This window comes from Anopheles stephensi, chromosome 2, assembly GCF_013141755.1.
Source record: "Anopheles stephensi strain Indian chromosome 2, UCI_ANSTEP_V1.0, whole genome shotgun sequence".
NCBI lineage: Eukaryota > Metazoa > Arthropoda > Insecta > Diptera > Culicidae > Anopheles > Anopheles stephensi.
In genome coordinates, this window is record NC_050202.1 from 79,091,831 (window position 1) to 79,107,050 (window position 15,220).

Sequence of the window (15,220 nt, forward strand, 5' to 3'; positions counted from 1 at the left end):
CACACTATTTGTAAAATAAATTTATGAACTATTTTCCCAAAAAACCTTTAACTCATTCGGATAAAACTGAACTACCGTAAATACTAGTTTCGGACACTTGTTGGATAATATCAATATAAAACATCCAGGGCTGTCCTTTTTTTAAATTCTCTCACCCATAAGTATATTGAAATAATCCTATTACTGATCAATTTATACATTTGTTTTCTTTCTTCTGAACTCCTCACTCGTAAACTCAAGATTGAAGAGACTCAGGGTTAAGCAAGGGACTCCCTGATACAATTTACAGCTGTGCGCAGCTACCTTCAACACCCACTCGAACAAGAGAGGCGTGTATCGATAACGATTCAATGTCGATGATTTGTTTTTAGTCAATTGATTGCGCCTGCTAAATCGGTTATTATTCCATCCCATAAGTCTGGCTCCCGCAGGCGGTATGTATATCGTGTGGTGCATAGTAATCTGTGATGGTTGGCACTGGAAAGCAAAACCTCCCCATTTGCACTCGCGCGCTACGAATGTAGTCGGCTGCAGTTATGGAAGCCAACTCATTTAAATGCACACAGGGCCTGTGTTTGTGTGGTGTGATCCCAACGTTCGATATACAGCACACCATCAGGGGGGGGGGGGGTTAAATCGCTGGTGTTGTTGCTATTTGAGTATTGAAACGCACATCCCCACAGAGACGTGATGTTAAGGAACGGCACGTGTCTGACACTGCTGATGCTAGCTAGCCCTTTGGCAATGGCTGGAACAAGTTTGCTGATGGGTATTGTGGGAGGGAAACCGATAGGATTTGAAGTGTTAGGGACAAATGCTTCTTTATCCATAATTGAGACAGAGAAGTAAACATGTTTAAAGAGTTTGGTTTAATAATATTTTGAAAAAGATCATCTTTGATGTCTGGTAGGAATGGTATGGTTTAAAATCCAAACCAGCCAACACAGCTGCTCAAATGAATCAGAGGTGCAAAGGCAGCTCTACGAACAGTTACGGGCGCTATAAACGGTGCTTAAACATTTGGTCACTAAACATGGGCAGGAGGTGTCAGTAAATCAACCTCAAATAAATCAACAACATTTGCTATCATTGATGGCACGTGTGTTGAAAAGCGTTCCTTTATACCGGCCGGAATTGCAAACATAGGAACTGCTTTAAAGTACGTGTACAAGTTTTTTTTTGCCCCTACGCTTCATTAGGATCTAATCAGAGGGAAAATGTTAAAACAATGAACACACCTGCCGGCAGTGGTTTTGCCCGTGCGTATGCGCCACGCGTACGCACACCAACATTTATCTGGAAGTGTTTTAAATGATTGTCTGCCGGCGGACGTCAAAGCTGAAACTGCTTCAATTTATAGATTGCGGGTTGGCATCGCGGAACCAAAGCGGCGATGCCCATCCGCGCGCATCCAACGGCCTTCAAACCACTAACGTCTGGAGGGGGGATGCATTGGAAAGCAAATAACTTAACACCTTGGCTAACGACCGACCCGGCGCTGCTTAGTTTGGAGAACGACTAGTAGCTGTCTGCACTAGCAGCTATAAGCTCAGTTTAACTGCAACGGTGCGGTTATTGCGCATCTTTGCCTGATTGGTTTGGAAAGGATTCGCTCTCCCTGCATTGCATTTGGTGGATGCCACGTGCCTTACATCTGTGATCGAATAGGGAAGTTGGATCGGCTACAGCTGCGATAGTTTTGGATATTGCGGCACGATCTCCACGTTAGAGCGCTACTCTATCGAAAGGGTGCATCACCGATTCGGTTAAGTAAGGAAGCGAGAAGAAATCTTGCAGAGCAGATCACGTAGGGCACGTACGGCGTGCAAGTGTGCAAGAATCGATAAAAAGTTTTACGCAGCCTTTGGCCCGGCTAAATCAACAAGTCCAGGGAAGGGCTCTGCATCCGCAAGCGTGATGCATTTTCCGCCTTTTTGCGTCGTGCAATTGCCGTCGCCGTTCGATGCGTTCAATTCAACAAATGATTAACGCCCCGATGTGTTTGCCCTTATCTTAGCAGCGTTTTATTTGTTCGTTTTGTGTGGCGGTTTGTATTTTTTTTTTTTGGCGATGTGTTAAGTAAATTAACAGCACGATTATCCTCACGTAATCCGTACAGGAGACGCGCTTGTTTGGCTTCCACCGGTGGAATTTCGTCTCGCCGGCCGTACGAATGACGCACATTTGGTTGGTCGTACACGCGAGTCAACGTGAACCCCGTACTCTTGGTGTAATACGGCAAGGTACGTCTGTTGACTGTTTTATGAAGTGTGACTGACCGCAGTACAGCCTGGTGGTGGGCAGACGCATTTTGCTGCATCGCGTGTGAAGCGGCAACTTAACTTCTCCTAGTGGGATTAGCAAATTTCTTTTCGCCATTGACGTTCGTGTGGGATCGAATTTCAGGTGAGGCTAGAAATAACTACTGACCCAAAAAACAAGGGGAAGCAATTCGATAATGGCTAGTGTGATGGGGAATTTTCTAAACAACAATATAACAACTACTACAATTTGAAGCTTACACGTCGCGAAGTTGCAGGATGTTCTCTCTCGTAAGAGGCTTTAACGCTTTTAATATATCATACTCAGACGAGCTATTGCTACACCATTTGCAAGAAATGATACGTTTTTCCTTACTCACATGGTATCGACATAGTGCTGTAAGTGTTATAAAGATCAATGTTTGCGTTAATCTCTAATTGCCTAACAAGTCAAGAGCAAACGTTGATTGATTATTACTTTTCGCCACGATTACACCTCCTGAATGGACTCTAATCATCACTTGTGTATGTGGCTGGTGGTACGCGTGAAATATTCATGTAATGTATGCTAACGACGTAATTGCAGGTTTGCATTGCGATGCAACGCCCGGTGCACTTCACGCAGCAATCGCGCTGACGGGATACCTTCGCCAGAATCGGCTACACTCGACACCCGTGAGAAATAATGACTCGTTCGAGAAAGTCGTTGGAACAGTTGGCTTTCGTTTTCATTTTCCACCCGTTCCTCGTTCCGTTTTGTTGGGGACGACTAGTGGACGAACGGGGCAGTTACAGGCCAATCTGTGAACGTTCTATTGCGTAGTAAGCGAACGCTTCTGAGAAATAAGAGTGCGGCAACAACAACAAAATGGAACAATGTGATAGTATAAATCTCATCTTAGCAGCAGCCCGATCGCCGACACCGATTTGTATCTGATAGCAGTATGATCAGGTGTTTGCTATAGCTTTTTTCGGCGGATTTTTTGTATGTTACGCCGGCCCGTGAATGAAACGATCACGTTTCGAAAGATCCAATCTGCCTCGAATATCTTGCGCACGCCGTTCCCCCCCCCCTATGTGTGTCCTTCGCTCGATCGTTTTTCGAGGTTATGCGTCTGATGTTTCGATAGAGCAGCGGGGTAGGTGGAAGCCGAAGAAGTGGGGCAAAAGGGAGGGTGGGTGGGAGGTGGTGCATGGGGTGTCAGCATCAGGGTGGGAGTTTATGTAAGCGCGAGCGGGGAGCCAAAGGGTGAAACGAATTTTTGCGAATCGTACGAGACCGTGCCAGACATGCTGGCGGCCGCCACGGATTTTGACGATCGTTGGCGACGACGAAGCTTCGTTTCGCTGCGACGGGAGTTGGTGTGTTAGCGCGGGTTAGTAAGTGAAGGTTGTTCCTGGGTTTCGGTTGGCCCAATGGTTTAATTTTATGCTTCTAATTAACCGAACGAATGCAATAGCAAGGCGCAAGCGATTGGCGCCCTATGATATGGGGTACGGGGGGTCGAGGATTGCGAAGGATGTGAATGACATTGTACTGCTAAAACGGCATGCTAATATCTTGATTTTAAACCAAGTTTTTTTTTTCTAATCTCAATTTTAACGTTTAAATTCTTCCTGCATTTGTTGCAAACCGCAGACTATTCAAATATTCTGTCCAGCTGAATAAAAAAAGTACTTAATGCATAAAAAATGATTTGAACATCAACTCAACCAGCCGTTATTTAGGCTTATATTTAGATTTAAATAGCCAGCACGGCTGTGCTAGTCAATTGTCACTCAAAAACGTTCATTTTGCTGTGGGTCAATCTAGCAGATACGAATCCATCATGAGCAACGGCGTGTACGGCAAGGGAGCGACATAGTATAGTTCTGTGCGTTCGTTTTGCAATGTTTATAGGTCAACCGGCGAAACCTGTAGCACCCGAGTGTTGCGTGTGTCCTTCTGCTGTGCGGATTAATGGAGTTTTAATTGAAGGCCTCGCGGCACCCATGTCATGTGGAGAAGTTTTCAGTTTTGATTGATGATGTTTGTCTGCTGTGTTTTGCGGGTGTGCAAATTTAAGTATTTATATTTCCACCAACCAATAGCGAAATGGGTTCGGAAAGCATTGTTGTTGCTGACGAGTAACCGATCGTTGACTGTGGAGAACCATTCAAGACACACTCGGGCAACCTACACGTTCACCATGAGCCCTACCCGAACGGCTTGCAGTTGACGTCAAAGTAAAATCCGGATCGGCACGGATTTAAAGGTTCCTTACATAAAGCGTTAGCGAACGGCGAGGCGCAGGGGGTCGGGAGGCATGGTTCGCGCAAGTTGCCGCCGCTTGAGAAAGTGGATCCGTTGCCGGCAAATGGGGCTGGGTGCTCCACCTTCATCACGTATGTGGGGTCTGCACGACAAAAGGTGACGACCTTCTTTACCTTGTCTGCTGATTCGCTCTTGAAGATTGGTTAAAGTGGAGGCTGAGTTGTAAAACGGATTTTTTGTTTGTTTTTTGCAGAGATTGGACTCGAAACAAGCGCTGTTCTAAGGTCATATCGCAAGAAAAAAATGTTAAATGGGACGAAATGAATATCTAATTAGAGTTTCCTTTTTCGTTCAATTGTTAAAAAAGTTGTCTTTGACTAATTGAACTCAACAAAATCTTTTGACGACAAGTAAAACAATCAGCTCAATAACATCATTTATCTGCATGCAAAGCGAGAGCTTTCCCTTCGCTCGATGCCTTGTATAAACCATAAACCACATACATCCGTCAGCGCAGAGAGCAAAATCAATAAAACAAACTCATCAGGTCAGTGTCGCGGCTGGTGGTAGAAAAAATAAAAACGCCAGAAAATCTGAAGATCTGTTGATTTTTGTTATAAATTCTCCCTTCACTGTTCCGAACCGGGCTGGCACTTCGTTGAGAAACCGCGCACCGCGATATCGAACACGCTCTCGGTCGATTCCAGCCTCCTCCGGTTCGAACTGGTACTTGCGACTGCAAACAAGCGCCCGTGGCAATGTCAATCAACGGAAAGGAAGGGTCCGCACGAAGTACACCTACCTTCATGCAAAGAGGTAATCACGTTTCACCACTTGTATAGAGTTTTCCTGTTCCCCTGCCACGAGCTGAGCCGTGAAGCAGGATTGACCTTACTGATTTGCAATGTCTCAAGATCGCAGACCCGGCAGACGACAGGGTGGCTGTGTAATGGGCGACTTTTACTCAAATACTGCCCTAATGTGCCATCCGCAAAGGCACAGTTCAAAGGTCAAGCAGGTGTGGAATGGTGGGGGGAAAGGCGTGCCGTGCCTCACCGGAGCAAACGCTCTTCAGATTCATCGCTCACCTACCGCTTGTGTAAGTGCCCTCGTTCACCGGCCGTTCCGCGACTTGGCTGACGCAGACGGTGTTAGATGAGCACCGATTGTGGGCCCATTATCGCAAAACTTTCTTTCGATAATCAAGAGCCCTTGATTGACGGGATGACGGGAAGTCTGGTTTGACCGAATGCTCGTGCTTACAGCAGCATGAAAATATGCAATAGCACCCCCTTCGGCTGATCAACCATTTCGCAAACGGCACGTGTCTGTGGGTTCGCGTAAGAAGAGGCACAACTTTGAAAAATTACGACTATACGAAATGATTGACACCCGCAGCATGAGGAAAGCTCTACATAAGCATGAGGAAACACTTACATAATGAACATCCAGGGGTGGAAGCTACCTGCCGTGAACCGTAAAGCTGCTGGGTAAAAGAACCTTCACACCCAACACACCGGAACTTGGGATCAATTTTTGGGTTGGTAGAGAAAGTAAATCAATGATCGATCGCGATCGATCAACTAAAATATCCAAATATGGAATGGCGATGGGAAGTGAGTTTTTTAATTTTACTCGACAAGGGTGAACGCCCAACTGCGGAGGTAAAGTCGCGGGTAAATGATCTTTAAAACATCGAAACGCTTTCGAAAGATGGATTACAAAGAGATCCTGTTGTTTTGTCCTGATGGTTAATACCGTTTGCTTTATAACGCTTGTAAGCTTTAGTCACACGAGTAACCACGTACAAGGTGTACACACTCGTAATGTCATAAAACGAATTGATTTATGAGCTAAGCTCATGATGTGATTATTGTTGTGTGGGACTGAGCTCGGACTGAGTTGGACGATGCATGCGCGTCACTAGTCCTCACACGATAGGACTGGGCATCGAAACCCGTCCGGAATGTCTCCTTGCAGCTATGGGTAGATTTATGTCAAGGACGTCAGAAATGGCAGGCTCGCCAAAATGGCCTCTTGAAGTTTGAGAGTCAAAGAAGACGAATGACAGTTAAATAAATTTAGAAGTAGTTTCATGGTGTTAAGTACTCTATTCAAACTTCTAGAACTAATTTACAATCCAATGTTTTTATCAGGTTTGTTATTCCGCTTTTTAATTACTGGCAAAGTTATGATTCAAAAAGAATTTGCATCCCATAACAAAAATTGTTTCGATCTCTACGTTCCTTTACACGTGCCGTTCATTAGAAGAATGATTCCTATTCAAGCAATCTTCCAAGCTGCCCGTGGAATGTGTTGCTTCCTTTAGCCGGTCGCAGCAGTTATATATACGCTTTTCAGTGTACAATCGCAGACAGTTCGCCATACTTATGCCTTATCGCGCCGGATCGCCTCTGTTTGCTAACATTGGGGAGGGTAGTATGCGCCAAAGGGACTGCAAGCCCAACCGCGCTGCACTAGTTGATAACGGCGAGCCAGTGCAAATATTGACGGAAAATAAATATTGACAACAATCCAGCCAACTCGCCAGCTAGCGAGCTGGTTCACAGTTTTATTGTTGATGTTTCATTGCTAGTCGCGTTGAAAACTCATTAGTGGTAGGCATTTATGCGTTAAGTGACCACCACAGTTGCGATGGTACGAAGGTTTTTGCTATACCTTCGAACGACGAAATTCGAATAAGATCCGCGACACTCTCCAACATAGGACATGGAGATAAATTCTAGATCACATGAAAGTGGTTAAGTACAGTACGTAGTCTCAAAGTGACGAAATGCATTTTTTGCCAAGGTTGAACAACCTTGAACCTGTACAATATTTCATTCAAACTGCATACTACTACTCTACGGGCACCCTGACAAACTGCCAAGTGCTGCATGCCAACATCTAGCGGCTGTGCCCCGGGTGACACCAATATTCGCAGTGGGAATTTCACTATTTTTCACTGGCAGCACGCAAAGCAACAAGAAGCCAATGCTAAGTGCACAAGTACAAGGTAAAGTTCAACGGTTTGAACATCTTCTGATTTCCTACCGTTGGGCAGGATCGTTTTCACAAAAAAAAGGATGATACATTTTGACACCGAAAAATGATATGTCACTTTCGCCATGTCGTTGCTGCTGTCGATTCGAGCAGAAGAACGTTTTATGGGGGTCGGTTTTAATGGTGCCTGTTATTTCCACTTTCAGTTCCATCGTGGTTAAAAAATCAATTTTAAGTGAAAATCCTCTCGGGCGTATGTGTCTTCCCACATTTTATTTTATTTTCTTTTGTATTGGCGAGGATGTTGTCTTTTTCTCCGCAATCGCAGTAAGTTAAAAGGAAAATGTCAGACAACCAAAAAGTCCCATCAGAGCAGGCGAAAGCTGTTACAAGCCTTCGCTTCTCTATATCCGAAGATGACGTCAACTTTTGCTGGTACGAATTGTATCGGGGTGTGATTTGGTTCCGCCTCGCACAACCTTAAGTCGCGACCGGCGTACCTGCTGCAGATCGTGTGTGGAACCCCCAGACCAGTTGTCTGCCACTGTCAAGGAATTGCCGGCCGGCAATGATTGCGGCAGCTACAACAACAAAAACTCCACAGGAGTCTTGCTGGGAGTTGCTCCAATACACCCGAGACTCACGGTCGCCGCTTGTACGGATGAGGGAGGGAGAACTTAACTCTCACTTTCATCCAAGCATGATGGACAGATTTTGACAGCTGAAGGATCGCGCATGATGAGTGTGGATGTGAATGTGCTAATGAATTAAAGCAAGAAAAAAAAACTCCTGCCCGGCTTCTCTTTCTGCTGGGAGTAGGGTGTTCACAGTTCGCCTGTCCGCTAAAGCCGTTGATAAGACGTACAGCTTGCGATCGTCCGACATCTCTGACCATGGGCGTTCGACGGTCAAGCCGTCTGGTGTGGGTAAGAACGCTGGGAGAATGCGCTGGGACGGCCCAAGAAGATCCTTCGAGATCTGTGTTCGTTCAGTTCAGGGGTCGGGCACAGAGGTACGATGAGGCGAGAGAGTAGAGACAAAAACCGCAGTCGAAATGGGTCATCGATCAATCAACGGGCCGAGTAAAGAGCGAAAAAAAGCATCAGTCATTGGATTTCGCGCACATGTGTCGTGCTGTGCCTGGGTATGAACATTACACAGGGCAAAAGTTGGGTGGTTTTGCAATAAGCACACGCAACAAGCTACTATCATCTGTCTTTCGGTCCGGTCGGTTGTCATGGGTTGGTGGTGAAGCCACCACCACCTTTCAATTGATTGGTGATCTTTTCCGTTTCGCATCAGTGTCCCCGATCGGTATGCGTGCAGCAACAGGTTTGGGGGCACGAGATGCGAGCGGGAATGGTGATCGCCAGATGAAACACAAGACCCAATGATGAATGCTGCTAGCAGCCAGACAGTCAGGCGTCCAATGACAGATTAATTAGAACAGTCGTTTCAAACCACCGGACGGCTATAGGCGGAAGTGCACGTTCGAGGTGACAGCTACCGGTTTGTTTTTCTTCGTCCTTGAAGCGGTTAAGGAGAAAATGTAGAATTATTATATGCAAGCTCAATCACTCTAACCAGTCATAGATATTTGAAAATATTATAAAAAGACAATTTTTGACACGGGTTATTGACTTCTTGCGGATTGATTATAGTTGTTGTACCATAGCTTAATCATACACCTCAAACAATCAGACACATACACACCCGTTTCAGCAATGCGTACGATTGCGGCTTATTTGTTTGCAAATGGAACTCGTAAATATTATGACAGAGCAAGCACTGAGCGCTAAGAACCAGAGAACGCCAGGCCCCAATCTCGTAGCTGTGAGGGAACACATGGTTGATAGCACCGAACGGTTCACATACTCGGTCAAGATGGAAGAAAATGAGCAAGACAGTAATGTTTTCGGTATCGGATCGTCCCTTGATGGTTCGGGGATGGCAGGCGAATAAAAATGTTTACACATTTCTTGAATATTCCAAAAACCTTTCCACACCAACAGATTCTTTCTTGCGCCATAGATCCATGGATTGTTCATACGTAATGTTTACATGTACAGATGGGTGTAAAGTTAATGTGTGGAATCAACACGTTAATTAAGGGATTCTGGCCGAGTTTTCGCGTTCCGACCGTATGCAGTCGACGTAGAAGAGAGAACGACGTCTTTTGGCCTCATTTCGTCACGTTCTATCGGTTTTTAATAGACGTTATAGCGATTGTTAAAGTAATTTTAAATAAGCATTTTGGAAAACCTAGAACATCACTAGCATTATTAAAAGAGATTTCCTACCCAGAGGAAGATGATCCCGGATTACGACTGCTTTATCGTGATTGCATATTTCGCCGGCGGCATTTCTGGTGTGTGATTTTTTGTTTATACCATATTTAATTGCAGAGTGCAACAAGAGGGTGATGCTATGCCGCCCAATGCGCCACACCTTTCGATTCTCCTTGAGAAACAAGTGGTCGATTGAATGGAACAACACTGGTTGCCCTCGGGTTGTACCGTACGGTACAACCAACAAACCTGCTCTCGACGCTAAGGAAATGTATTTAAATTTATTCTAAAATCTTCGAAGAACCTTTTGCCCGCCAAGTGTCTCGATCGGATAAAGTGTAAAGTTGAGGTGCAATTGATTGATACGTGTGTAGAACTAAGAATTAAAATTTTAATGGCTTGTCGAGGGTGGTCAGCGTCATTGCTATTGTAAATTGTTATAATTTGCAACCACATGAGCTCAATTTTTAACTATTTTGAACGTTGAATAGTGTTACATTTGTAAGTAGAAGAACCTTTAGTAAATAATTCACTATTTCTTTGTCTACCATTCTAAGAGCTGTTCGTGCTGGGATGACTTTAAAAGGAGCATGTGTAATTTGTAAAGCAAGTGCAGTGAAGAAATGGATGTGGGAAGTAGTTAGCCGTCGGTGACTTTCAGTCGTGCTCCGTGTCTCAACCACCTGCCCCCCCGACCACACGGTGAATCCATAACCGGGAGGGCTGTACAGATCGCGACGTGTCGCAAATTCATTTTTCACGTGACGATCACTCAAGGGCGACCTGCGAACGTAGCGCAAAATCCGGCACTACTCGTCGCGCACGCCGCCTAACCGATCACCGCTCAACGCGGGACGGTCATCATGTTTCCTTTTCGCACGTTCGCCTCTGTTTCGTTTGACATTTTTCTTTCTTTCCCTGCAAGAGAAAATTCTAACGAAAGTTTTTCCTTTCTTTTTTCCTTCTTCTCTCACAGGTATGTCCCCGCCGATCCTCTCGTTCAAGCAAACGGGTGAATCAGTAAACCCATCGTCAGCGGCTAATTGTACCGTGCAAAAAGAGAAAGGAAATTCTAACCTCATTTCAGCAAGTTTTCCACTTGTTTGACAGCTAACACAGCGGGTCCCTTGTGGTTGGAAGTTTCACCAATCTCGGTGTGCTTGGTCAGGGTTGTGATTTCTCACCGTCAGAGACACAGACGGTTTGGTTCACTGGATCGGGGTGGTTTCGTTCGAGTTTTCCCCAATCTTTGCTGGTTTGGCCGATTTTTTACCCGGCCGGGAGGCTCCCGAGTTTGCCTCCGTGGCCTAATTCTTCTTGCACCAGCTGCTCATCCTTTCTCGGCTCCTTTCCCATTGATCGGGTCACCATGGGGACGGTTTGTTTCGTTTGGTTAAATTTTTTTTTCTGCCTCCCTTCTGTATTTTCCGAGTCCTTCGAAGCAATTAGCTTCTTTTTTTGCGGGATGTCATATGTGAGTGTTTTTGTTTTACCAGCCAGTCGCGGTATATCAAGCGTGTTGGTTTTCTTTTCTTTTTTTTTGTGTGCGCGGTCCAGTGGTTAATTATTTGAACCATGGGGGTTTGGCGCGGAGGTTTGTTCCCTTGCTTGCTTGCTGCTTTGACCGTCCTCGACTTCATTCTGCCGCGTCAGATTGATGGCATTGGGTAATGCGAATCTGAGAATGTATCTTCATGGTGCGTAACATCTCGTGAACATGCTAATATCGTGAAGCTACTCAGCCGCCGATCTTTGGCGCAAACAAAACACGACCAATAAAACGGAAGCAACCAGCTGCGGTGTCCGTCATCTTCCGCAGCACACAAGCATTACGATCGTCCACAAAGGAAGCGAATCCAACGCCGCGGATGAAGTTGAATCAGAAGACATTCGTCAGTAAGTGGGTTAAAAGTTATGCGAATGGAATCGATTTATTTGCCTAACAAATTAATTGGGTCAGTGAGTTGTTATTGTTCACTAATTGACCTGCTAGGCTCACCATTTCCAATGCACATAATTACGGTTCCTAAGCTATAAGGGTTTGAGCAAATAATTGCTGAATATTGTAATTAATTATGTTTACAATTTAACAGCTCATTCGTCCGATTAAAACCAAATATTTGATATCCTGATAAAAACCTGATATAAATTGGAATACAGCAACATTTTAAAGAAACATCCAAGAATATACGTAAAGCATTAACCTTGGACATGATGACGCATTTCTGCGTTAAAACCACCAAGGTTAAGTTTATTGGGTAATGTTAGTCTTCCCTGTACGCAAGATTCTCCTGCGATTTAATTTCTCGGTCCGTTGGAAGAACACTTTAAGAAAATTCACAGGCATAAAATCGGTCGTTCTGGCCACCGAAGAAAACGTATCTTTGGCAGTGAACTTGTATGTCTGGCGGTGGTTAGTTTTGTATGGTCAGTGATGGAATGAAAAATTATCTCTTTCCAACCGGTGGTGCGCTAAAAGACGTAAGCAAGCGCGTGATCGATAGGTTTTCCCACCATGTCGCCACGGTTCGGTGAATAGTTTTTCGATTCGCCGGCTGACAAGTTAATTGACTTTCCTCCCAGCGACTGCACAGTGCCCGGTCCGAAATTGCAAACGTTTCTTCCGTTTTATTTTCCGAATTGCTTTATGTGCTTTGAATCATCTTAATGTCGATTGCAATATGTTTATGCTCGTTCATTTTTCAACGCAACGCATCAGTATAAGTCGTGAAAGCAAACACCCCGGGACGAACCAGTTGAATGTGGTTTTTTGCGCAGAAAGAACATAAAATGCGCATCGGTTTAAAGTTAGCGTGCGTAGCATAACCGGCGTTGTGACTAATACTTACCGAGCAACTGGAGACTGGTATGGTTTCAACCTGGCCGCTACGTTTGGCCTTGAGCGAAGGGCAAAACAAACATGCAGGGGTATGTGACAATGTTTTGCTTCGGACTCGTTTTTCTCAGCATCGTGTTCTGTGTCAGACGAAATTAATACGTCCCATACGTTACTGGAAATTAAACTGTGTTTTCAGTAAATTTTGATTAGAAAAGTGCATTTGTGTCGTATTTTGATGGAAAACGAAATTCATTCCCTAAAGCACCGAAATGGTTTAAGGCAGCCGCTGTTGACCGCACTGTCGTTTAGCAAATGATTTTCGAAATCCATGTTTCAAGCCAATGATATCATCGCTTTTTAAACTGCTCTACAAGCACCGTTTGCTATCGTTTGCCTCGGCAGATGAGTAAAATCGAACCAGACTGTTAGTCGCTAAGCCGACTGTCGTACTCGAACCCGTACCGGAAAAGCTTAGCGCGGAGCAGATAAAACAAACAACAACTCGTGTCTGACGTGGCGGCACACAGGCAACTCGGCTGTTTTGTGACAGAAAAAATAGAAAATATCGTACGTGGTATGGCAAGGCACGGCGAACGGTTAAAACAAATTTTCCACTCCGTTCAACAACCCTGACCATGTGTTTTGGCCGCACATGCCACATCGGTGCCACAATCCTCCGGTTGTTGGCTCCCTCGTTGCAGACCGTTGGGAAAATGTTATAAAATTAGAAAATTCGGGTCAGTTCATGACACTTGAACCACTCCGTGTTGTGCCGTGCGTTAAATTGTCTCAGGGTGCGTTCCCGCATGAATGCTTAGCTAAATGGTGGCTTAATTAAACTCATGCATTGTAGTCGGTCTGTCGTCGTGTTTTCGGGAAGTTAAACGATCAGTAAATCATGATTCCGAAAGTTAATGTCCAAATTTAAGCATCAAAGCAATGGCACATCTTTCCCATGTGCTTCAACTCGAAGACCACGCGATTAGAAGTAATCATTATGTATTTTTTCGCAATTTACTGAATCGTTTGATGGGCATTGAAAGTGTCAGTGACCATGATCCTATGCATCAGGGTGTGTAAAGCTGAGAATAGAAAATTAAATTTAGGTCATATGTCACTGGCCGACAAGGGATGTCAAATTGTATTACATCCGCACGCAATGTTGATGGGAATGGCGCGTGTCCCCCGTATCAACTTTATCTTGGCTTCCGTCATAGCGTTCCCCGGTAAGCATGTGTTTTTCTGGCACATTTCTTTGGCGGGCTTCTTTCGAGCGACTTGCATAACGTGTTTTACCATTTCACTGGCCGCCGTTACAGATAGTAAAACAACATAAGCCGTCTGTTATTACATGACACAATCAGCGACACTCCACAAACCCAACAATTAGCAACGATTGAGCCGACCGAATGTTACCTGATCGATACATCTATCCCTTTTTGAGTTGTCCTTCGTTCCAGAGTGCGTTGGATGCAAATCTTAGTTCACGTTTGTATGATTGCCTAACACCGTCACAAACATTTTAAGTTATGTTCCTGACACAAGCCCCAGAAGCCTTGTGGCCCTACGGTTAACTGGTTTGGTGTACTTCTTTCGGCGAGCGTTCAATCAACCGGCGCTATATCGAGAGTGATGCAAATGTGACTGCTCGTTTATCAATAACTTGCCGAGTCTCTGGGGACAATCTCGCTACTCAATCTCTGCTTAATGGGGGTGCAAATCGCTCGAACCGTCTTACGGCGATAGAAAGAAACCATGCAGCGGACTCACTTCCGTTGTCGTCCGTAAGTGAGAAATGTAAACCTTACGGTACTACCGTCTCTGCGCGTGGAAGAGGACGTTAATTAAAGTCCACCCGCCGGTAGGTACTGTTTGATCGTCGGCGCGGATGCCGGATGTGGGATAGATTTTACGACCGAGCAACTCACAGTGTAGCTCTCTGGCGGTACGATTTTATGATCTTTTGTCGTTAGGTGGTGCATCGACCACCAGTATCGAGCGCGGACACAGCGGAAACTACTGTAAGACGTACGATGAACTTGCTGCAAAGTTCAAGGATGTTTGTGTTTCTCCTTACAGTGTCATGGTTGCACTGCGGAAAACACAATCAGAACGCACGGCAACAGGTCGTTCCGCACGGCAGTCGGTCACGTGATGGGGTTGAAGACATTCTGCTTCTTTGCTTCTCTCTCTCTCTCTCTCTCCTATCCTCATATTGCGTTAAAGACTTCACCTAAGGTGAGTCTCCCCCACTTCGAGACGCAGGTTATAAATTATGTAGATCGAGAGTCCAGTTTTAGAACCGTTCCGGTCCCAGTAGTAATGCCCTGTGTGACTCTGTCAATGGGGTAACGCTCAGACGTTACCAAGGGTCCTTTTTGTTGCACGCTCACTTCAAGGTTCGGATCTCAGTCAAGGCCGTTCATTGATTCGTAGTACGGTGGGCTGTGTGGAGCATCCGGAGCAGCGGCAAAAGCAAAACACAACACAAACACACAATAGCTCCACATTAGACTGTTGGGCTATTCGGTGCTACAAGCGCTTTATGATGAAGCTGCTGCGTGCCATGGCGGAG

At 45.2% G+C, this 15,220-nt stretch overlaps 1 protein-coding gene across 7 annotated transcripts in view; it reads left to right on the forward strand.

Moving 5' to 3' along the window:
- The window catches only part of LOC118505424, a 43,474-nt gene that overhangs the window by 7,421 nt on the left and 20,833 nt on the right, over positions 1-15,220 (forward strand). The gene's annotated exons all lie outside the window — the stretch shown is intronic.